Here is a 26,942-nt window from a genome sequence, read left to right on the forward strand (position 1 = left end):
AGCAAATTGTATAATTGTGATAATATTTTAATATGATGAGTGTTAAGTTATATGCATGAGTACGTAAGAGGTAAGTTAGAGGTGTTACAACCTCACCCCCTTATCAGCAAGGTAATTCAGAATGAGATTTCATGAAATTCAGATTGAATAGCCTAAAGTGGAAAACTAAAGAGTTTAGTGATAGATTTATTGACGATGTAATCAGAGTCAAGAATGATTTAGCAAATGAACACAGTTGCAGAAAGGATGCCAGGTTAATAATAAAATCATTCGGATAACTAAAATGTCACAGTAAAAGAAAGGTCAGGCTCAACTAATGCACTCATTCAAGTATGATATGTAAGGTATATGATTGCTAGATTTTCTTCCGAATAAATTCCAACTGTGAATGGGATAATGTGAATTCAGTAATGACAGAATTAGAAAAAGGAATAATAATTGAGTCATATCAATAGTTGAATGTAGAGTTTATAGTTGAGAAATTATAGAAAAATCTTTTTCGACTATTATATGTGTACATTTACTTTCAGAGATATATATATAAATATATGCAAGATCATAGATGCAATTCCTGCAGTATGAGAATGTTAGTTAAATTTACAGACAGATGAAATTATTATAGTTTGTTTGAGCTGTGATTGATATTGCTCTATCTATTCCAGTTTTTTACTTCAGCGTGCAGATGGAAAGTTGACAGTAAGATCTGTATGATGTTAGTGATCTGTATTGTTAACTATTGCTTAATAAAAGTAAAGAAAAATTTTATGGCTTCTGTCATAGTGTGCTTGTGAGTATTATCCTTTCCTTTTGGAAATTTTTTTAGATGCTATTGAAACCTTAACTGTTCTACATGAGATGTAGTTACCAGGAATTCTGTGTTGCTCCATGTTCTGAGATTTTATTATCTCGGTTTTATTAATAAATTACTGTTCAAAGTATCAGCCATGAGACATTAGCAGAAAATGCTCTATTGATGAAAATGGTTTCTTCTTATTATGTGTATGTTTATGATGATTACGAGTTCGGGCCTGATAATGGAACTACAGAGGTATAGTTTTCAGAAGTATATTTTTGCAAATCCAAGTTGTCTGGTTGTTAAAGTTCTCATTGTATGAAGTTTAGTTTGGCTTGAATTCATGCTAATAAAGTATAAACAGTTGAAGATATTGACAATTGAAGTATCCATTATTATTCAGCTTGGTTTGAATAAAGAGTTTATGGTTTTTAGAAATTAAGAGATTTTGCAACAGTTATGATGCCTAGCACAGTGATAATTATTTGATTATTTGAGAAGTACAGAGATAGATGATAACTTGATTTAGTTATACTAGTAAGAGTGTGAAATGTTATGTACCAGACTTTGAATTCGATACCTAAACTTTTAGAGAGTTAAATCTGATTTTCAAGTATCTTAGAAGCTATTATAGTTAGTATTGATGTTAGTGTAAAAATGTGGGGGTATTTTGAAGAATTGTGCAACAGAATTAGCATTATCACCGAAAGGTTAAATGAGCTATGGTTGATTGCTCGAAGAAGTTTGTGTATTCTTCTCAGTACGTATGAGTTTTTCTACTGAAGGATTACATGAGTTATTGATTTTGAGGTTGTCAATTCATTCAGAATGTAAATTTTAGTTGTTATGGTTGGAAATCCAGGGTTGCACCGTGACTTCAGAAGAAAGCTACAGTAAGTTTTGACCATGAGATTGCTAAATGTTACTGCATGTCACCTTTGTATTGATAGTTGAATTGAGGAAGAGAAATTCACAGAATTAAATTGAGCAGAAAGGATTAGAGGAAAGTGAAAATTAATTACAGAAATCAGAGACAGATTATAAAAAATTGTATACAGAATCGAAAGGTAAGAATATTGACACTCAAAAGAGAAACAAGTATTTTTTTTTTGAAAGTACCTAAGTGGCAGAGAATTTCCACTTTGGTAAGAAAAGAATAGTTAGTTGTGTTTCATCAGAGAGTATGAGGTTAATGATAAAATAAGGTCAGTTACTTATCAGTAGGTATTCCAGTTCAGAGCCTTAGTTTAAGAAGTAAAATGTTGGGTATGCCAAGGCTGAATGAGAATTTGAAAGTGTTGCTGGAAATCAATTTCGAATCCATTTGTAGGTACAATTTTCGGGGACAAAAATCCCTAAAGGGGGAGAAATATAACATCCCGAAATAGGGTCTAAATGAATAATGGTTACGAAACCATGAATTTGAGGTCAAAAAAATTTATTCTGATTAAGTTTTAAGGTTTATTCATTGATTGAATAATTGTGTGAAAATTTCGTGAAGAAATTTTATGTATAAGTGCCTAATTTGATAATTAGGACTAAATTGTAAAATTAGCAAAATGTGTGTGTTTTAGATAATAAAGGGGATTTAATTTAAATGCGTTCTTAAAGTGGAGGTCCTTATTTAGTAATTATACCATTATATTTAAGTTTGGACAAAGATGGGCAAGAATAGGACAAATTTGAAAGAAAAGCCTTTAAGGGCATTTTGGTCATTTAGTAATTAAAAGAATTAAAAAGGGAACATAAAGCCCAATTTGGTCCATCTTCTTCATGGAGGCTGAATATAGAATGGCGGAAGCCATGGTTAGGGTTTCCAAGCTTTCCAAACTCAATAGTAAGTCCGTTCTAGCCTCGTTTTTAATGTTCTTTACGTTTTTGGAGTCGTGGTAACTTGATTTAGCTTATTCTAGCAATAATTCATGCTAGGGTTCATATTTGAAAAAATACCCATAGATTAAATGTGTTTATTTTGATGTTTTATGGTAGAATATGAAGCTTGAAATTACGTTAAATAACGTTTGCTAAGCGATTTTAAGTGAAAACGAGTAAAATGACAATCGGTAAAAATACCTATTGCTCATAAGTACATGATAGAGTGGGAATTTGATGTTGCATAGAAGGGAAAAATGTTCAGCGTGTCATAAAATATAAGAAAAATGGATAAATTTTAATTTCCGAGCCCAGGGGTAAAATCGTAATTCTATAAAGGTTTAGAGGCAAAATTGTAGTTTTGCCAAAGTTTGAGTTAGGGAATGTTTTGAATAGTAAATTAATTAAATAAGTGAAATATGATGTTTTAGATCCCGAAAAGTGAGATTTGGACCTAGAACAAGATAAAAACTGAAAATCGAAAAAGTTGGTAAAATGGTCGTTTTGGTATCGAGGTAAGTTCATATGTTTAATAAGTATTTAATTATGCATATTTGAATGATAAATTGATATTTTGGCCATAAATACTTTAGTATTGAGTTCAGATATAATGATTAATGTTCGATAATAATTCAATATTGGAAAGAGAACTTGTATAATTTATATGTAAGACCATATTTTGTATTATGGCTTTGTATGATAACAAGAAAATATTGACTAGCATAGTTTGATGAGAATAAGTTAAGTTGATGATATGATGAGATTGAGAATGTAAGTATGTAAGTTGAGTAGCATTTTATTATTATGCAATTATTGTTATTAGTATTATTATTATTGAGTTATGCGACTAACCTTGAGAATTTGAGCAAGTATGTTTCAGCTATGACTTGACAAGGCATTGATATCTCAAAGTCCATATTTGTACCATGGCAATTAAGGAAGAATTGACGGAAAAGTCGATGTTCATAATATGACATTTAAGGAGGAATTGACGATCAAGGATACCATGTAAGACCATGTCAAGACATGGCATTGGTAAGGCAAGGATACCGTCTAAGACCATGTCAAGACATGGCATCGGCATTGATTAAGGACTCCATGTAAGACCACATCAAGATGTGGCATTGGCACTAAGACAATGATACCATGTAAGACCATGTTTGGAACATGACATTTGGTAAGACAAGGATACCATGTAAGACCATGTTTGGAACATGGCATTTGGTAAGATAAGGATATCATGTAAGACCATGCCAAGGCATGGCATTGATAAGTTCTATAAGGCAAGGAAATCATGTAAGACCATGTCAAGAAATGGCATTGATGAGTTACTATAAGGCAAAGGTCCCATGTAAGACCATGTCAAGGCTTGGAATTGGTGAGTTCATAATGCAAGGATACCACGTAAGACCATGTCAAGACATGGCAATAGTAAGTTCAAAAAGAAAAAGGTTCCCTAGTAATCCAAAGATTAAGTCAAAGAAACGATAAGGTGGGAACATGAAGAAAGAGTATAGGTATGCATTTAAGGCTTAATTAATATTGAGATTGTAAGTAATTAAGATTATCAAGTATTCAGTAAGTGATGAGTTTTCAGTTATGCTTGTGACACTTTATGACATGATTGACTATATGCCTATATTATGAAATAGTACTCATGTGTTAAGTGAGATGTTGCAGGTATGTAAGCAAGCTATTAAGTAAGGTGCCTTTTGTATTCTGAGCCTTTGGTAAGGTTACCGATGAGTAAGATGGGAAAGTAAGAACTAAACATTATTTAAGCAAATTATGGCAGCATAGTAGTAAGCTAAATTGATTGTTAATGCTTATTATTTTACATGTGAACTTACTAAGCTTTGTAAGCTTACTTCTCTCACTTTCCAATGTTTTAGAGTACTTAAAAGCAAGCTCGGGTTGGAGGTCATCGGAGATCACTTCACACTATCAACTATCAAGTTACCAAATGGGTATCCTTGTTTACAAACGTTCTAGTTTATGGCAGGTATAGGGACTTAGCCATTTTGTGTGTATGTCCTTATGATATGCCTAAAGAATGGTATGTAAATATTTGATAATGGTTAGTTATTGAAATGGCTAATGAAGAACATGTTTCAATGTTATGTATGCCTAAATGGTAGTTAATACAAAGAAATCATGAAAAAGTGAAATTAGCATTAAAACAGTATTGAACAGCAACAGTGACGTGAACTTGAAAAATCACCAAGAATAGTAGAAATGGAATTAGGTGATGAATGAGATATAGAATTAAATCTTATTGAGTTTATTTTCATATGAAAGAAACAAAGTAAGCAAAAGAAGTGTATATTAAGAGATATTTGAATTTTAGTGAGAAAGGGTCAGTGCGATTTCTAAATCCCCTGTCCTGACTTTATAAATTCACTAAAAATTGTACAAAAATAATTAGGAGTTATAGTTTATATTTATAGATTCCTTAGTGAATTTAATTTCAAGAGAAACAAACAGCATGGTTATTTAAATTTTAACTAATAAACTGTACTAATTGGTTAGGCCAAAAATTTTGGATAGAAATTATTAAGAAGATATATGAGTCTAGTTTCATGGAAAATTCACGAATTTAAATTTTGAGTTTTTTGACTCGAATTATGATTTATTTAGTGACTATGACGCATGTGGGCAGTTTTATAAGGAATAATGAAATAAATTGTTTTGATTTGTTTAAGTATCCAGAAAATTTTTAATGTTCCCTGTTTGGTCCCGAACAGTTTCAATTGCATATTTTAGGGTCTCGAGGGCCCTTTTTAGGGACATATTGAATGAATGTAAATAAATTAATTTTAAAATAAAATTTTATGCCCCGAATTAGTAAGTTAAGTTAGGTAACGCCTCGTGCTCGACTCCGGTGACGGTCTCTGGTAAGGGGTGTTACATAACCTATTCCGGTGATGGTTACGGGTTAGGGGTGTTACATTTGTTGGTATTAGAGCTACAGTTTAGTCGATTCTAGGACTAACCTGGCATATGTGAGTCTAGCTATACATGCCATATATAAAACTGTGATAGTGTGATGACTCCTAACATTTCCTATGTGTTTTTATATAGTATGGATCTCGAATGAGCTATAGCGGACGATGTAGAAAGTAATGCGCCAGCTCCCACTCCAGGGATAGCATCTATTGAATCTAGACCTAGACGAGTAGTCACGGTGGTGAGGCTAAAGAAGCATTATTTCATATATTGAATGAGTGGTCCATATAGTATATTTGTATGAACCCAGCTATTCTACAACCTCCACCCCCGCATGCTCCCCAACCGATCCCTATAACTCCTCAAGATATCGATCCTTTAGGATTAAATAAACCACCTGTTGATAGAATACAGAAACACGGACTGAGGAATATAGAGACACCATTAATGATGATCCTGAGAGAGCCGAGTTTTGGCTTGAGAACACTATTCAGGTATTCGATGAATTATCTTGCACACTCGAAGAATGTATGAAGTGTGTTGTATCATTGTTGAGAGATACTGCGTATCAGTGGTGGAATACCTTGATATCTTTAGTTTTGCTAGAATGAGTCACTTGGGATTTCTTTCAATTTGAATTTAGAAAGAAATACATTAGCCAAAGGTTCATTGATCAGAAGAGAAAAGAATTCCTTAAATTGAAGCAAGGTCATATGCAGTTACAAAGTATGAGAGGGAGTTTGTACAACCCAACAAATATGCTCGTGAATGTGTTTCTTCTGAAGCTATAATGTATAAAAGATTCGAGGATGGATTGAATGAAGAAATCAGAGTGTTGGTTGGAATTCTTGAGCTGAAAGAGTTTGTTGTTCTATTTGACCAAGCTTGTAAAGCTGAAGAGCTTTGTAAAGAGAAAAGAAAAGCCAATTCTGAGGGTAAAGAGTCAAGAAAAAAAATTATGGGCAAATCACATTAGCTAACATCAAAGAAATTTAAAGAATATCATCCTCATTATATAGCCTCTAAGGGAATTTCTATTAGAGATAGAAATGCGAGACAATCAAGTTTAAAACCTCAAGCAACATCTGTGGCCAGTGTGGGAAGTGTTAGAAATGTTGGATCTGAATGTAAACATTGCAATAAGTGACATTATGGTGAATGCAGATTAGTGAGGATAGCTTGCTTTAAATATGGATCTTTTGATCACTTTCTCTGTGATTGTCTAGAAAAGTTCATAGTTGAAAGAGAAAAACCAGTGAAAACAAGTAACTTGGCTACTAGAGGGAGACCGCCTCGAAACACCAAAAATGTGAGTGGCAATCGAGGTGCTACGAGAGATTTGACCGTGAGATCTAGGGCACGAGCACCTACCAGGGCTTATGCTATACGTGCACGAGAGAAGGCATCATCATGAAACGTTATTACCAGTACTTTTTCTCTTTTTAATACTGATATAGTTGCGTTGATAGATCCTGGATCAACCCATTTATATATCTATATAAATTTAGTGTTTAAAAAGAGTTTACATGTTGAGTCTATAGAGTTTGTAATCAAAGTATCGAACCCCTTAGGCAAGTTTGTTTTAGTTGATAAAATTTGTAAGAATTGTCCTCTGATGATCCGGAGTTATTGTTTTCGGGCTGACTTGATGCTTCTACCTTTCGATGAGTTTGATGTGATTCTGGGTATGGACTGGCTGACTATGCACGATACAGTTGTGAATGGAAGACAGAAGACTATTGAATTGAAATGTAAAAATGGTGAGATTCTTCGGATTGAGTCTAATGATTCGAGTGAATTATCTACTGTGATATCGTCTATATTAGCTCATAAATATTTGAGAAAGTGCTATGATGCATACCTTGCATACGTACTGGATACGAAAGTTTTAGAATCAAAGATTGAATCCGTACCTATTGTTTGTGAGTTTTCGGATGTATTTCTAGAAGAATTACCGAGATTGACTCCAATCAGAGAAGCTGAATTTGGTATTGAGTTAGTACTGAGAACAACAACAATATTGATAGCTCCGTACAGAATGGCTCCAATAGAATTAAAAGAGTTGAAAGCTCAGTTACAAGAATTGATGACAGAGGTTTTTTGCAACCGAGTTATTCTCCCTGGGGTGCACCAGTATTGTTTGTAAAAAAGAAAGATGGCACGATGCGCATGTGTATCAACTATAGACAGCTAAATAAAGTGACTATAAAGTAAAAATACCCATTACCGTGAATTGATGACTTATTTGATCAGTTGAAGGGAATGTCAGTATTTTCAAAGATTGATCTGGGATCATGTTACTATCAGTTACGAGTCAAAGAGTTGGATGTGCCGAAAATCGCATTCAGAACAAGGTATGGACATTATGAATTCCTTGTTATGCCTTTCATTTTAACTAATGCTCCTGGCATTTTTATGGACTTGATGAATCGAATATTCAGACCGTATTTAGACAGATTTGTTGTTGTTTTTATTGACGATATTCTGATCTAGTCACAAGATGAATCTGAGCATATTGAACATTTGAGAACTGTGTTACAAAATCTACACGAAAAATAGTTATTTGCAAAGTTCAAAAAATGTGAGTTTTGGCTCAGAGAGGTTGGATTTTTGGGACATATTGTTTCAGCCGATGGTATTAAAGTTGATCTGAACAATATTTCTGCGATTGTTGATTGGAAACCTCCAAGAAATGTATTTGAAGTCCATAGCTTTTTGGGCTTAGGGGGTTATTATCGAAGATTTATGAAAGGATTCTCAATGATTGTGACACCAATGACTCGACTACTACAAAAAGATGTGAAGTTTGAATGGTCAGAAATGTGCCAGCAGAGTTTTGAATAGTTGAAAGCACTATTAATAGAGGCACCAGTTTTGGTTCAAACTGAATTGGGTAAAGATTTTGTGATATATAGTGATGCATCATTAAAGGGACTGGGATGTGTTTTGATGCAAGATGAGAAAGTTATAGCTTATGCTTCTCGACAATTGAAATCGTATGAAAAGAACTATCCGACACATGATTTACAGTTGGCTGCAATTGTGTTCACATTAAAGATTTGGCAACACTACTTACATGGTGAGAAATGCCATATTTATATGGATCACAAAAGCTTGAAATATTTGATTGTCATAGAAGGATTTGAATTTGTGACAGTGAAGATGGCTCGAGTTATTGAAAGATTATGACTTTGTATTGATTATTACCCAGGAAAAGCTAATATAGTTGCTGATGCCTTGAGCCGAAAATCATTGTTTGCGTTACGAGTTAAGAACACCCAGTTGATGATATGTGATGAAGGGTCTATTTTAGTTGAATTAAGAGCTAAATCGATATTTCTTCAACAAAATTGTGAGGCTCAAGAAGATGATCGTGAACTACAAGCTAAACGAATTCAATGTGAATCTAATTTTGATTCAGAATTTCATATTGGAACTGATGGCTGTTTAATGTTCTGAAATAGAATTTGTGTACTGAAAAATACAAAGCTTATACAGAAAATTCTGCATGAAGCACACAGTAGTTGCTTTTTTGTCCATCTGGGTAGTACCAAGATGGATAATGATTTGAAACAATTGTACTGGTGGTCAGGAATGAAACAAGATATATCGAAGTTTGTATCGAAATGTCTAATTTGTCAGCATGTAAAAGTTGAAAATCAATTACCATGTAACGCCCCAAAATCCTTAATGTTTGTGTTACACAAATGCATGTCTACTTCAGTGGTTAAGTGCCATGGGAAGAGTCTGAGAAGTCTTGGGCTCAAGCCTTGGCTTATACAAAAGTTTTGCTTTTAATATGAATAAACCCCTATCTCTAGTCAGTAGGTTTTTGAATAAATGTGGGTAAAGCATGTCAGAAAGAGCCTGCTGGTTTAAGGGATAGGTGGCGTGTTGTTGTTACCTGAGGTCTGAAGTTCGATTCTTGCTTTGCATATTGGGGTGTTTTATTTTGCTTCTTTTGCTGTGTGGGCATTAGAGGTTGACTGAAATTGTAATACCCCAAACCCGGCCCGGCCGTTATGGCAGAACTCAGCGAGTCACACTGAAGGGTTTTAGCGAAAACCGTGTTTTCATTGAAAACCCTTCTTAAGTAAAAGAAAATCTTAAAAATAAACTCCTTTCAATCACTTGTTTGAAACAAGATTTGATGAAAACATGTCACTTAAAAATTGAGTTGCAGAAACGTAGAAAAGACATACTATAGTTTAAGAAACCATGTTCCACTGCTTATAATTACAATGAAAATAATGATAATAATTCGAGTAATAATAACATAATGAAAACCTTATTACAATCTGATCTGAACTAACTTATAATGAAATAAAAACTTAAATGCTTAAAAAAAACCAAGTCTGAATTATTTTGCTAGTCGGCCACCTAGAGTCCCTCCAAACATTGAACCTTCTACTGAGCATCACCTGAAAATAAAATAAAAGAGGGGGTGAGTTTTCGCAAACTCAGTGTGTACAACCCTCGATGAAAAATAAGCATTCAAAGAGAAATCATCAAACATGCAATGCAATCCCATCCAAAATATCCATCCGCTACACACCAGCTCCGTCCCTTGTCACACCATGTGGGGATATAAATATCGACCCACCCAGCCCACACACCAATTGTAGCCCGGTTGCGGAACTACCTTCATTTACATATTGGGCTTTAAAAGCCATCGGTTGATCCATGAGTGTCAGGCAACCATGCGATCCTCATATACTTCCTCCGTTCCAAGTTCCAACCCCATATGCAACCTAAGCATAACATCATATGTATGCATGTCACATCCATAAAACTTACATTCAACACCTGGGGTATTTTGGTTATTTTCGCCCTTAGGGGAATTTCGGTAATTTTCCCTTAATTATGGTTTTCACTTACCTTGACTCGTTAACAAGTCCCACGAGCTAAGATGAATGAATACTATGCACCAAGTATGATTCCAGAGAAAATGAGGAGGGTCATCAAGACCACTTAAGTACCAAGCTCTCCCTAGATCCAATCCTAGACATGCATATACCCGTTGCCACACCTTAACCCTTTGACTTGTCCACAGTCGCAATATATTAATTAAGTTTTATGTAGTTATCATATACTAGGCCCAAAACCCCTTCAATGCCCAAACAAATTCACATACCTGTATCTAGCCCTTTAAGCCCAATCAAATTCATATGGCCCATTAGGCCCAAATCACCTGTATATTACCCATTAAGCCCAAATCACATTTATATGGCCCGTTAAGCCCAGTTGCATTCATATTCATGCTCACATACAAATTCCTATCACATAGCATCAATATTCAATTTTTGCCTATTATGGTCCCAATAGCCCATCGGGCCCATTTAGCCCATTCTGGCCCGTATGGCCAAATCACAACCCAAGTCCGCGGAATAGTCCATGGGTCTCAGAAAACCTATTTGTCTCCCCCTTACGAGTGCTCGTGCACTCGTAAGACTACCGTAGCCAAAATTTCGGTTTCTCAGTATTTCAGCTTTTCGGCATTTCAATATTTTGGCTTTTGCCACGATTCCTTTAGTCACCAACCCACAATGATATCACCCTTCCATTAATCGTACGTTTAATCCATATTCTACCCAAAAATCGAAACCTCACCTTAAACTGACCTTGAACACCAATCCTTAATAACTTTCCTTGCTCACGTACTCCCTAGATCTGCATTAATCTTACTCATTAAAACCAGGATAATAGATGACTCGTATCCAACACAAGCCCCTTTACCTTAACTATGAACATTCGACCACCTTAGCCAATAGGAGAGGAACACTTACCAATACCGCAACACCTAAGGAGCAATTCGGCAATGAGCTAAGATTCGAGATCCGATACTAATTCCCTACCACAGTTGATTAGAAAGAGTGAGGGACAATATTCGATACTTAGCAAAGAAAACCGATTGGAAGAGTAACACTTACACTAGATTTGGTCAAAGAGTATTCGGCTCTAGAGATTTGAATGGCAACAATTGCTTATTCAGCACCAAGGGAGAGAGGAAGAAGAATCGAATAAACCCAAAAGTGAAACAAAGAATTTGGTACAAGGGAAATAAAAAAGAGAACAAGGGTTTTAAGCTTTGGGAGAAATCGACAGAAAAAAAGGAAGAAAACAAAAGGGTTTTCAGCTTTTAGGGAAGAGGGTTTCTTGCAACAAGGTGAGAAAAAGATTTCGGCATTAGCCTTATACCTTTGCATTCAGCACCTAATTATAACCCTTATGGCGGAACTCCTCAAGCCCAACTTCCCATTTTGGCTCTACTTGCTCCTCACTTCTCATCCCCTCCTTTTTCTCCCTGATAACCCGTTGAACCTTTCCTTAAATTTCTCTTCTGAACACTTCCCTTATAGTCTATTTCCACTCCACTTCCAACCTTCTAGAAGGCCAAAATTAAACTTCTAAAAACACTAAGCTAGGATTCGAACCTTGGGCCTCCTTGCTAGCTATTAACGCCACCTCCGTTCACTCTAAGTGGCGTCACTTAGTCGCTCCTCCACAAGGCTTTTTGATGTTATTTTCCCTTATCTTTATTTAAAAGCCCGACTACTTCCCAACCCTGATTCTTTAAAAAATTAAATTATAATTTCTTCTACCCCTTAATTCGAACTCAAACCTTGACCAAGACCTACGCTTGCGTAATTAACACTTAACCGGGATTGCTAAGTACAAAAAAAAATAAGAAAATTCAAGATTTCGAGATTTTTGGATTTCAGGAATTTTGGGGCGTTACAACTCTACCCCTTAAAAGAAATTTCGTTCTCGGAATTTTTCCTGATTCATACAATTGAGGATATTGACGTCACATCACTTCCTCAAGTTCCCAAGTAGCCTCCTCGGCTTTGTGATTCTGCCAAAGCACTTTGACTAATGGAACGGACTTCCTTCTCAGCTCTTTAACATCTCGATCAATTATTTTTATGGGATTTCCTTGAAAGTTAGGTCTGGCCTGACCTCAATTTCTTCAACCGCTACGACATGTGAAGGATCTGAGCAATACCGCCTTAGCATGGAAACATGAAACACGCCGTGGATCTAGCTTAGTTCAGGAGGTAACTCCAGCTGGTAAGCGACTGGCCCATTTCGCCTTACAACTCGATATGGCCCAATGAACCTTGGGCTTAGCTTCCCCTTCCATCTAAACCTTAATACCTTATTCCAAGGAGAGACCTTAAGGAAAACTAAGCCTTAAGGAAAACTAAGTCCCCCACTACAAACTCTATTTCTTGACGCTTAAGGTCAGCATACAACTTTTGCCTATCTGAGGCCTCCTTCAACCAATCCCGAATCAATTTTACCTTAACCTCAGTATCGGCTACTAACTCAGGGCCCAAAACTCTCTGTTTGCCCAACTCCATCCAACATGTTGGAGCTCGACACCTTCGCTCATACAGTGCCTCATATGGAGCCATCCAAATGCTTGCTTGATAACTGTTATTGTATGAAAATTCGGCTAACGATAAATAGTCCTCCCAACTACCTCGGAGCTCAATCACGTATCCCCTCAACATATCTTCCAACACTTGGATCACCCTTTCCGACTGTCTATTAGTTTGAGGGTGGAATGCCGTGCTGAAGTTCAACCTAGTACCCAACGCCTCATGCAGCTTCTTCCAAAATCGGAAAGTGAAACGTGGGTCCCTATCGGATATTATGGATGCTGGCACTCCATGCAATCTTACAATCTCCGCCACATACGGCCTATCCAACTTTTGCAATGAGTAGTTAGTGTGAACTAGTACAAAATGGGCAGACTTGGTTAACTAATCCACTATAACCCATATTGAATCTTTCTTAGTAGAAGTCAAGGGTAGCCCATTAACAAATTCTATAGTGATCCTTTCCTACTTCCAGAGTGGAATCTTTACTGCCTGAAGCAACCCTGAAGGCAACTGATGTTCCACTTTCACCTTTTGGCAAACTAAACATTTGCTTACAAATTCCATAACTTCCTTAAGTCCAGGCCACCAATAAAGCTTACGTAAATTTCGATACATCTTGTTTCCGCCAGGATGCATAGCATAGAGACCGCTATGTGCTTCCCGCAGAATGGACTATCTTAAATCATCGTCTTTTGGTATACACATTTTCCCACGGAAGCACAATACTCCTTCACTATTTAACCCAAAGTCTGATGCTTCCCCACTCTCCACTTGTTTAAAATGAGCACTCAAAGTCTCATCCACTAATTGCTTACTCCTTATCTGCTCGACCCACACCTGCTTTACATGAAGCTCCGCTAACAAGCTACCATCATCCAACAAGCTTAAACGACTGAGCATAGCCCTCAAGTCTGATTTAGCCCTACGACTCAATGCGTCGGCTACCACATTCGCTTTACTAGGGTGGTATTCAATCGTACAGTCATAATCATTCAATAATTCCACCCACCTACGTTGCCTAAGGTTTAGCTCCTTTTGGTTAAGAAGGTACTTCAAACTCTTGTGGTCCGAATAAATTATACACTTCTCCCCGTATAAGTAATGCCTCTATATCTTTAGTACGAAAACCACCGAAGCTAGCTCCAAATCATAGTTAGGTAGTTCACCTCGTGAGTCTTAAGTTGCCGTGACGCATATGCAACCACCTTTCCTTCTTGCATCAATACACATCCTAAGCCCACCTATGACGTGTCATTATAAATCGTAAACTCCTTCCCAGGTACTGGCTGAATCAACACAAGGACCTCAGTTAAAACCTTCTTAAGTTTTCCAAAACTCTCCTACTGCTTGTCCGTCCAAACAAACGGTACCCCCTTCCTCAACAACTTAGTTAAGGGTGCAACAATTACTGAAATGCCCTCTACAAACCGCCTATAGTATCCTGCCAAGCCCAAAAAACTTTAGATTTCTGTTACTAACTTGGGTGCTTTCCAGTCTACCACCGCTTCAATTTTCTGAGGATCCACCTTAATCCCCTCAGCTAAAACCACATGTCCTAGAAATGTAACACCTCATACCCGAGACCGTTGCCGGAGTCGAACACGAGGTGTTAACGGACTTAATTCATTTACTTACACAGTTCACTTTTAAATTTCTAGACAAGCTAGTTAACTGCATTATAGTCACTTTAAAAATCATATCTCGAGTTCCGAAGCTCGAAAACTGATTCCGTAAATTTTTCCTCAAAATAGACTCATACATCTATCTTCAAATTTTTTTCTATAATTTTTGGTTAGGCCAATTAGTACAGTTTATTAGTTAAACTCTCCCCTATTTTAGGGTTCGACTACTCTGAGCTTCATGCAACACGACTTAGATATCTCCCTGTGCAGGGCCTCAATACTTATGTTGTTTGTTTCTAAAGAAACTAGACTCGAAAAGGAATCTGTACATATAGAGAATGACTTCTAATTATCTCAGATTAATTTATAGTGAATTTCCAAAGTCAGAATAGGGGATCCAGAAATCGCTCTGGCCCTGTTTCATGAAAACTTAAACATCTCATAAAATACGGCTTATATGATTGTTTCGTTACTTTCATATGAAAGTAGATTCATCAAGGTTAGATTAAATAATTTATTCACTATTTAATTCCATTCCTACTATTTTTATCGATTTTTCAAATCCACATCACTGCTGCTGTCAGCATCTTTTTTCTTAAGGTAAACTTTACCTATTTCATGGTTTTCCATGGATCAACTAGAATTTTGTCATACATAGCACCAAAATGATCGTGATTAACCATTCCAATGGCTAATCGTTACCAAACATTTCCATACCACTCAATGAACAACATACAAAATGATTATAATGCTATGCTCAATATATATATAAGCCATTTTCGCATGGCTATCCAAATATATACATTACCAAAGGTACTTGACTAACAACAAAGGGCAGTCCTATACATGCCATTATCAGAGTTCAACTAAAAGAGTACCAAAAGGGCTTCGATAATGTGGACGACTTCAACTTTGACAATTCCGAGTCCGATAGCTGACGAGCAAAATCTATAAAATAGAGAATCAAAGCAACGGAATAAGCATTTAATGCTTAGTAAGTTTGAGTAGTGAAATTAGTTTTGACTAAAGTATAACATTCATATGGCTAAATGAATAACGTCATATATGCACATTCTCATAATCATACTTACTTCACGCTTCAATCAACATATTCATACACAAGGTATCAAACCTAACTAAAGGCCGAAAGTTCGTTAATCAATTGAACGAATACTATTTAAAACGAATCGACTTTTTTGATGCATATACGAAACATACCTTATCGTTTTGATTTTATGAGCGTATTAATTGAAATTATTACAGCAAGATCGCTCACTTCCAAACCCAAGTATCTTCGGGATTTAGCCGGATATAACAACTCGCACAAATGCCTTTGGGTCTTAGCCCAGATATAGCAACTCGCACAAATGCCTTCGGGTCTTAGCCGGATATAATCACTAGCATAAATGCCTTCGGGACATAGGCGGATATAGCAACTTCATACGAATGCCTTCGGATCTTAGTCCGGTTATCATCCGAATAATCATGCACATATGTCCACAAATCATAACACATCTTTATTTCGTTTTCATTACTAGAACTAAAACACAAGGCACTTATCTACCATTACCATTTTCGGCTCAATAACCACATACAAAGAGCATGGTTTTGATTCGCTATATAACATGATCTAATCGAATCATAATCTAAGTTCCATTACTTGAAAACTTACTTCGGATGTTGTCGAACAATTTCAACGGCTATTCGATCACGTTTTCCTTTCCTTTATCGGATTTAGTTCCCCTTTGCTCTTGAGCTTAATTTAACAAATAAATTGATTTAATCATTTTGAACATCAAAGAGAAATTCAAGGTACTTAGCCCATATATATTAGGCATTAGAGTCATATATGTATGAAATCATGAATCAAATTCAACATATTAGCCAATATTCTCCTTTAGCCGATTTTCTAAGTCAAGATAAAGCCATCAATATGCTTACCTATAGACGAACGTAGAACATCAATCTATGTATTCATTCATGTGGCCGAATATGCATGTCTATGTTGAGGCCGATTATATACTTAATACATTCCACAAATATGGTTACTTGTATTGACTAAATACCATTTTGTTTCAAGTTCAAAACTCAAGCTAATACACATATATACACTAGTAATCAAATACTAACATTTGCACTTCACCTTAATAGCTAGCTTAGCAAACCTTAATTTAACATATAATTGTTCATAACACAATTAAAGCATCCTCTCCATTCCATCAATTCAAAACACATACATTACTCAATAATATTCAAAATCATATTCGGCCTTAGTACACACTTGTTAGCCGATTTTTCTCCATTTAGCAACTAATGCACATATGTGCTCATTTGCTAGACTCTACTTCACCTAACTACCATTTCTCATCCAAATAACATGAACAACATTTGCTCATGACATCAAGCATTCTTTAATTCGGCTATTACTAGTATAAGCTTTAACCATTCATATTTTTAGAAAGACCAAGTTCTTTCCTCAATACATTCATCATCAAAATTCAAGTAAAACAATCAAAATTCCTTCCTTTATAACCATAGCCAAGGCTCCATTCACCATCATTAGTGAAAATTTTAGCATGGGCTAAGCAAGAACCATGATAATTTACCTAAAACAAGTAAACATTTCACAAATTTAACACAATATACTAACCTCCCTAAGGATTCAAGTGACCAAATTCTCCCCTCCTTTGTTTCTTCTATTCGCCAAGTTGAACAACAAAGAGAGAACTTTGTTTTCATCACCAATTTCCTTTTCATTACTTTATTACTAACCTTTTATTTTATTATTTCTAACATAAAACACTAAGACAAAATGTTTATAATAGGCTTTAACCCATAGCATGGCCGGCCACCATCTTGGTTTTTTGTTAATTTGACATGCAAGTACAATTATTTGCAACATGCATAAATAGGCCACTTTACATTTGCCTAGCACATTTCTAAATTTTCTCACATAAGTCCTATTTAATAAAATTCACTTACAATTAACAAAATTCAAACATGAAATTTTCACACATGCAGATATACATATAATAAGCATCAAATATGATGGTCAATTATTTTTATGACTCGGTTTAGTGGTCCCGAAACCACTTTCCGACTAGGGTCAATTTAGGGCTGTCACAACTCTCCCCCACTTAAGAAATATTCGTCCCCGAAAATCTTACCGGTAAATAGGTTTGGGTATCGTTCTTTCATAGAGTCCTTGGTTTCCCATGTAGCTTCTTCGATTCCGTGTTTGAGCCATAACACCTTTACTAACGGAACCCATTTGTTTCGCAACTCTTTCACTTCACGAGCTAGGATACGTATCGGTTCTTCTTCATAACTCATATCGGATTGAATTTCAACCTCGGAGGGATTAATTATGTGCGAAGGATCAGATCTGTAACGTCGAAGCATCAAAACATGAAAAACGTTGTGAATCCTTTCAAGTTCAGGGGGTAAAAGCAACCTATATGCAACTGGACCAACTCGTTCGGAGATTTCATACGGCCCAATGAACCTCGGACTCAGTTTGCCCTTACGGCCAAATCTGAGTATCTTTTTCCAAGGTGAAACCTTAAGAAACACTTTGTCTCCCACGATACTCAATATCTCTTCGTTTTAAATCCGCGTCGACTTTTGATGATCGATCTTGCCTTGGACTTTCACGAATTATTTTTACTTTACTGCTCAAAGATCTTTAATCAAATCAACTCTGAAAATTTTATTCTCACCGAGTTCGGTCCAAAACAATGGTGTAGGGCATTTATGGCCGTACAAAGCCTCGTAAGGTGCCATCTTAATGCTTGATTGGAAACTATTGTTGTAAGCGAATTCAATCAAAGGTAAATACCGCTCCCATGAACCACTAAACTCAAGGATGCAACATCTCAACATATCCTCGAGTATCTGAATTATCCGCTCGGATTGACCATCAGTCTGTGGATGAAAAGCGGTGCTAAAATGCAACTTGGTACCCAAGGCTTCTTGCAATTTCTTCCAAAATCGCGAGGTGAACCTCGGATCTCTATCTGACACAATAGAAATAGGTACCCCGTTTAATCTCACAATCTGAGAAACATACAATTCAGCTAGTTTATCCAATGAAAAATCCGTACGTATGGGGATAAAGTGAGCCGACTTAGTCAGTCTATCAACAACAACCCAAATCGCATCTTTCTTACTTGCCGACACTCAGGCAACCCAGATACAAAATCCATCGTGACTCGATCCCATTTCCATTCAGGTATCATGATCGGCTGAAGTAAACCTGTAGGCACTTGATGTTCCGCTTTCACTTGTTGACATATTAAACACTTCGAAACAAATTTGGAAATGTCTCGTTTCATACCATGCCACCAAAGCTGACGTCTCAGATCGTTGTACATTTTCGTACTCCCCGGGTGAATTGACATCCGGCTACAATGAGCTTAATTCAGAATCATCGAAATAAGTTCTGAATTTCTTGGAACACACAAACGACTTCTAAATCTCAAACAATTGTCATCATCAATTTGAAACTCTGATTCCATATTCGAAACACATTCAGCCCATTTTGTAACCAATTCATCATCGACTTTCTGAGCTTCACAAATTTGATGAATCAACAATGGTTTGGCCTTTAATTCAGCTACTAACACATTGTCAGATAGAACAGACAAGTGTACATTCATCGCTCGTAAAGCAAACAGTGATTTACGACTTAAGGCATCCGCAACCACATTAGCCTTTCCCGGGTAATAGTCAATGACAAGCTCATAGTCTTTTAACAACTCGAGCCAATGTCTTTGTCGTAGATTTAAGTCTCTTTGAGTCATCAAATATTTGAGACTTTTGTGATCTGAATATACGTGGCACTTCTCACCAAATAAGTAATGTCGCCATATTTTCAAAGCGAATACGATGGCAGCTAGTTCGAGTTCATGGGTTGGATAATTTTTCTCATGTGGCTTCAATTGTCTCGACACATAAGCTACAACTCGACCTTCTTGCATCAATACACAACCCAACCCAAGTAAGGATGCACCACTGTAAATGACAAACTCCTTGCCTGATTCGGGCTGCACTAGTACTAGAGCTTCAGTCAAATAAGTTTTCAGTTGATCGAAACTTTTTTGACACTTTTCTGTCCATTCGAACTTAACATCTTTCTGAAGTAGTTTCGTTATTGGTGTGGCTATCATCGAGAAACCCTTTACTAACCGTCTGTAGTAACCGGCAAGTCCCAAAAAACTCCGAACCTTAGTAATATTTCTCGAGGCTTCCGAGTTAAGTATGGCTGAAATTTTGCTCGGATCAACTCGAATACCGTCATGAGATACCACATGACCCAAGAAGCTAACCTCTCTAACCGAACTCACACTTCTCGAACTTAGCATATAACCGCTTATCCCGTAAAATTTGCAACACTAGTCCTGGTGTTCAAGATGATCGGTTTCATTTCTCGAATAAACCAAAATATCATCGATAAACACAACTACAAACCGATCCAAATATGGTCGAAGATCCGATTCATCAAATCCATAAATACCACGGGGGCATTAGTGAGCCCAAGCGGCATCACTAAGAACTCGTAGTCACCATATCTCGCTCAAAGCGGTTTTGGGTATATTCAATCTCGAATTAATCGATAATAACCCGATCTCAAATCTATCTTTGAAAACACTAAGGCTCCTTTAGTTGATCAAACAAATCATCAATACGCTGAACGGATATTTATTCTTTATTGTCACTTTATTCACCGACGATAGTCGATGCACAACCTCATGGTTCCGTCCTTCTTTTCACAAACAATCTTGGTGCACCCCAAGGTGAGAAACTTGGTCGAGCGAAACCTCTATCCGTCAACTCTTGTAACTGAGCTTTCAACTCTTTTAACTCGGTTGGTGCTATACGATACGGAGCTATCGAAATCGGTGTAGTCCCAGGTACAAGCTCAATACCAAACTCTACCTCCCAAACAGGTGGTAAACCCGGTAATTCTTCGGGAAAAACATCCAGATATTCACAAACCACCGGCACAGATTCAGGCTTCTTTTCTAACTCTTTGTCATCAAGTACATACGCAAGGTATGCTTCACACCCTTTTCTTACATATTTCTGAGCCAACATCAATGATATTACAGCTGGCAACCCATTCAAGTCAGTAGACTCAACTCGGATTATCTCGTTATTTACACACCTCAAATCAATGGTTTTTCTTTTGCAATTTACAATTTCATCATGTACGGTTAACCAATCCATACCGAGGATAACATAAAATTCATCAAACGGTAAAAGCATCAAATCGGCCGAAAAACAGGAACCTCAGATTACTAGGGGACATTTCTTACACACTTTGTCAACAAGCACATAACGACCCAAGGGATTCAACACTCGAATTATGAGCTCAGTAGACTCAACAAGTAAAGTCTTACTGGATGCTAAGGTTTCACATATATAAGAATGAGTAGAACTAGGGTCAATCAAAGCAATCACATTAGTATCAAAGAGAGTAAAAGTACCAGTAATAACATCTGGCGAGGAAGCATCCTCGCGTGCACGTATAGCATAAGCTCTAGCAGGAGCACGAGCCTCAGATCTGGTTGTAGCATCTCTAGATCCTCTCTGACCACCACTAGCATTGTCCGTGTTTCTAGATGGTCTACCCCGGGCAGTAGTAGCACCTGGTTTCCCACTCTGATTTACATTTTGTTCAGACAGTCTCGGACAATCCTTGATAAAATGGTCAGCTGATCCGCACTTATAACAGGAGCGGTCATGGAATCTACAACTCCCCGAATGCCATTTACCACAATACTGGCACTCCGTTCTATCTCGACGATCATTTCCAACACTGGCGACCGACGTGACTCGTGTACTCACAGGGGGTCGATCGCGATCTCGTCTAGAAAATCCCGAAGTGTCTCTAGACCGGCCTAAGTCATCTTTAAATTTCTTCGATGACTGTTGAAAGGGCTTTCCCGAAGATCTCTTACGAAACTCCTTTGCTCCCATATCATCTTTTCTTTTCTCCTTCTCGAGCTCTTGACTTTGCAAGCTCGTTCGACAAGTACCACAAATTCTCGGTTTCTAAAATGCCAACATACGACTTTATATCATTGTTCATCCATCCTCAAACGTTTACACATCACGACTTCAAGAAATGCATTCTCGGCGTCACTGACTAAGCCTTACAAACTTTCATTCATAATCAGTAACCGACATGGAACCTTGTTTAAGTTCAAGAAATTCCTTCCGTTTTTGATCAATGAATCTCTGACTGATATACTTTTTTCGAAACTCGGTTTGGAAAAACTCCCAAGTTACTTACTCTCTGGGCACAACAGAAATCAACATATTCCACCAATAGTAGGCAGAATCACGTAGCAAGGAGATAGTACACTTTAGGCATTCATTGAGTGTGCAAGATAGTTCATCGAGTACCCGAATAGTGTTGTCCAACCAAAATTCAGCTTGCTCGGCATCATCGATATCCGTAGCTTTAAATTTAGTAGCCTCGTGTTTTCGGATTCTGTCAATTGGGGGCTTATTTGACCTTATTTGGTCAGTTACCAGAGGTATTGTAGGTGCGGGGGTTGTATTAGTCGGGAATGGAGGTTGTGGAACAGCCGTATTAGTTCGAATGTATTGGTTGAACCAATCATTCATCACGCTATAAAAAGCCCATCTAGCCGTCATTCGATAACTAGCAATAGGTTGAGAGTCCGTCGGTCTTTGTCCCTTATGCGGGAGCAAAGCGCTACACTCTCAAGATCATCACCTCCGCTTCGGTTGGGATCGGGATCCATTTCTATAAGTAAACACATTTTAAGCGTAAATCACCACACTATCAAATAAACACATAATGGCATGTATAGCTAGACCCAAATGTATTACGGTAGTCCTAGAATCGACTAAACCGTAGCTATGATACTAATAAAATTGTAACGCCCTGTACCCGAGACCGTTTTCGGAGTCGAACACGAGGTGTTAACGGACTTAATTCATTTACTTACAAAGTTCATTTTTAAATTTCCAGACAAGCTGGTTAACTGCATCATAGTCACTTTAAAAATAATATCTCGAGTTCCAAAGCTCAAAAACCGATTCCGTAAATTTTTCCTGAAACTAGACTCAAATATCAATCTTCAAATTTTTTTCTAGAATTTTTGGTCGAGACAATTAGTACAGTTTATTAGTTAAAGTCTCCCCTGTTTTAGGGTTTGACTACTCTAACCTTCATGCATTACGACTTAGATATCTCCTTGTACAGGGCTTCAATACTTATGCCGTTTGTTTCTAAAGAAACTACACTCGAAGCGAAATCTGTACATATAGAGCATGACTTCTAATTATCTCTGATTAATTTATAGTGAATTTCGAAGGTCAGAACAGGGGATCCAGAAATCGCTCTAGCCCTATTTCACGAAAACTTAAACATCTCATAAAATAAAGCTCATATGATAGTTTCGCTACTTTCATATGAAAGTAGATTCATCAAGGTTCGATTACATAATTTATTCCCTACTTAATTCCATTCCTACTATTTTTAGCAATTTTTTAAATCCACATCACTGCTGCTGTCAGCATCTTTTTTTTTTAAGGTAAACTTTACCTATTTCATGGTTTTCCATGGATCAACTAGAATTTTGTCATACATAGCACCAAATATTTCCATACCACTCAATGAACAACATACAAAATGATTATAATGCTATGCTCAATATATATATAAGCCATTTTCGCATGGCTATCCAAATATATACATTACCAAAGGTACTTGACTAACAACAAAGGGCAGTCTTATACATGCCATTATCAGAGTTCAACTAAAAGAGTACCAAAAGGGCTTCGATAGTGTGGACGACTTCGACTTTGACGATCCCGAGTCCGATAGCTGATGAGCAAAATCTATAAAACAGAGAATCAAAGTAATAGAATAAGCATTTAATGCTTAGTAAGTTTGAGTAATGAAATTAGTTTTGACTAAAGTATAACATTCATATGGCTAAATGAATAACTTCATATATGCACATTCTCATAATCATACTTACTTCACGCTTCAATCAACATATTCATACACAAGGTATCAAACCTAACTAAAGGCGAAAGTTCGTTAATCAATTGAGCGAATACTATTTAAAACGAATCAACTTTTCCGATGCATATCTGAAACATACCTTATCGTTTTGATTTTATGAGCGTATTAATTGAAATTATTACAAGAAGATCGCTCACTTCCAAACCCAAGTATCTTGAGATTTAGCGGATATAACAACTCGCACAAATGCCTTGGTCTTAGCCGGATATAGCAACTTCGCACAAATGCCTTGGTCTTAGCCGGATATAATCACTACCATAAATGCCTTGGGACATAGCCCTGATATAGCAACTTCATACGAATACCTTCGGATCTTAGTCCGGTTATCATCCGAATAATCATGCACATATGTCCACAAATCATAACACATCTTTATTTCATTTTCATTACTAGAACTCAGACACAAGGCACTTATCTACCATTACCATTTTCGGCTCAATAACCACATACAAAGAGCATGGTTTTGATTCGCTATATAACATGATCTAATCGAATCATAATCTAAGTTCCATTACTCGAAAACTTACTTCGGATGTTGTCAAACGATTTCAACGGCTATTCGATCACCTTTTCCCTTCCTTTATCGGATTTAGTTCCCCTTTGCTCTTGAGCTTAATTTAACAAATAAATTGATTTAATCATTTTGAACATCAAAGAGAAATTCAAGGTACTTAGCCCATATATATTGGGCATTAGAGTCATATATGTATGAAATCATGAATCAAATTCAACATATTAGCCAATATTCTCCTTTAGCCGATTTTCTAAGTCAACATAAAGCCATCAATATGCTTACCTATAGCCGAATGTACAACATCAATCTATGTATTCATTCATGTGGCCGAATATGCATGTCTAAGTTGAGGCCGATTATATACTTAATACATTCCACAAATATGGTTACTTGTATTGACTAAATACCATTTTGTTTCAAGTTCAAAACTCGGCTAATACACATATATACACTAGTAATCAAATACTAACATTTGCACTTCACCTTAATAGCTAGCTTAGCAAACCTTAATTTAACATATAATTTTTCATAACACAATTAAAGCATCCTCTCCATTCCATCAATTCAAAACACATACTTTACTCAATAATATTCAAAATCATATTCGGCCTTAGTACACACTTGTTAGCCGATTTTCCTCCATTTAGCAACTAATGCACATATGTGCTCATTTGCTAGACTCTACTTCACCTAACTACCATTTCTCATCCAAATAACATGAACAACATTTGCTCATGACATCAAGCATTCTTTAATTCGGCTATTACTAGTATAAGCTTTAACCACTCATATTTTTAGAAAGACCAAGTTCTTTCCTCAATACATCCATCATCAAAATTCAAGTAAAACAATCAAAATTCCTTCCTTTATAACCATAGCCGAAGGCTCTATTCACCCATCATTAGTGAAAATTTTAGCATGGGCTAAGCAAGAACCATGATAATTTACCTAAAACAAGTAAACATTTCACAAATTTAACACAATATACTAACCTCCCTAAGGATTCAAGTGACCAAATTCTTCCCTCCTTTGTTTCTTCTATTCGGCCAAGTTGAACAACAAAGAGAGAACTTTGTTTTCATCACCAATTTCCTTTTCATTACTTTATTACTAACCTTTTATTTTATTATTTCTAACATAAAACATTAACACAAAATGTTTATAATAGGCTTTAACACATAGCATGGCCGGCCACCATCTTGGTTTTTGGTTAATTTGACATGCAAGTACAATTATTTGCAACATGCATAAATAGGCCACTTTGCATTTGCCTAACACATTTCTAAATTTTCTCACATAAGTCCTATTTAATAAAATTCACTTACAATTAACAAAATTCAAACATGAAATTTTCACACATGCATATATACATATAATAAGCATCAAATATGACGGTCAATTATTTTTATGACTTGGTTTAGTGGTCCCGAAACCACTTTCCGACTAGGGTCAATTTAGGGCTGTCACAAGAAAAGTAACCTCCCTGAGCCAAATTTCACACTTACTGAATTTGGCATACAAGTGCTTCTCTCTCAAAGTCTGTAACACAATCCTTAAGTGTGCATCATGCTCCTCCTCATCTTTTGAGTACACTAAAATGTCATCTATAAAGACTACCACGAACAGATCTAAGTAGGGTTGGAAAATTTGATTCATGAGATCCATGAAAGCCACAGGTGCGTTTGTCAGCCCGAACGGCATCACAAAGAACTCGTAGTGCTTATAACGTGTTCTGAAAGCTGTCTTATGAACATCCGCCTATTTATCCCTCAATTGGTGATAACCCGAACGTAGATCAATCTTCGAGAAAACAGAAGCTCCTCTAAACTGATCAAAAAGATCATCAATTCTCGGTAATGGGTACTTGTTTTTAACAGTTAACTTGTTTAACTGTCGATAGTCGATGAATATTCGCAAGGTTCCATCCTTCTTCTTCACGAATAACACTGGTGCTCCCCATGGAGACAAACTTGGTCGTATGAATCCTCGATCCAACAATTCGTAAATCTATGCCTTAAGTTCTACCAACTCCTTTGGTGCCATCCGACAAGGAGAGATAGACACTAGAACCGTCCTAGGTAACAACTCGATTCTAAATTCTACTTCTCTGGGTCAAGTTCAGGAACTCCTTTCTTCTAGCATCCACATAGCTTGCACCCATATACTTCCCTTGGAATGCAGCCTTGAAACACTCCCAAGTGACCCGTTGGGTGCCCTCTTTCACAGTCAACCACCACTGGTAGGCTTCTTCCCTAACCAGTGACACTGCCCCTTTCAGGTTTTGTTCCGGTGAGCAGTCCAAGTCCTCCCTTATCCTTGCAGTGGCCTCCAACCAATATTTCACCACGTTTGGAGCCATGCCATCCACGCCCTTAAAGATCTTAGCCCCGTTCGATCGAAGTCGCTCCGGAATGGACCCCCGATTTTCAGTGCCATTGTTGGGCCTAGCAACCCTTTCTACAATCCTCAACATTGCCTGCAACAATGCATCTTCTCCCGTGGCCCGATCATACAGTCTATTCCCAGCTACTAGTGAGGCCGGAGCCTTTTTTACTCCAACATCTGGCATATGGCCCGATGCTGATGATTCAGCCCTAACACTTCCACGGCCTCGGCCATGGCCCCTTGCACCTCTTCTAGTGTTCATCATCGATTCATCTATTATCTGAATTAGAAATTTTATGAAGTTTTAATTAGTTTAATAATTAAACCGATGTTTTATGAAAATATTTAAAGAGAA

Source organism: Gossypium arboreum, chromosome 8, assembly GCF_025698485.1.
Source record: "Gossypium arboreum isolate Shixiya-1 chromosome 8, ASM2569848v2, whole genome shotgun sequence".
In the NCBI taxonomy this organism is placed as follows: Eukaryota; Viridiplantae; Streptophyta; class Magnoliopsida; order Malvales; family Malvaceae; genus Gossypium; species Gossypium arboreum.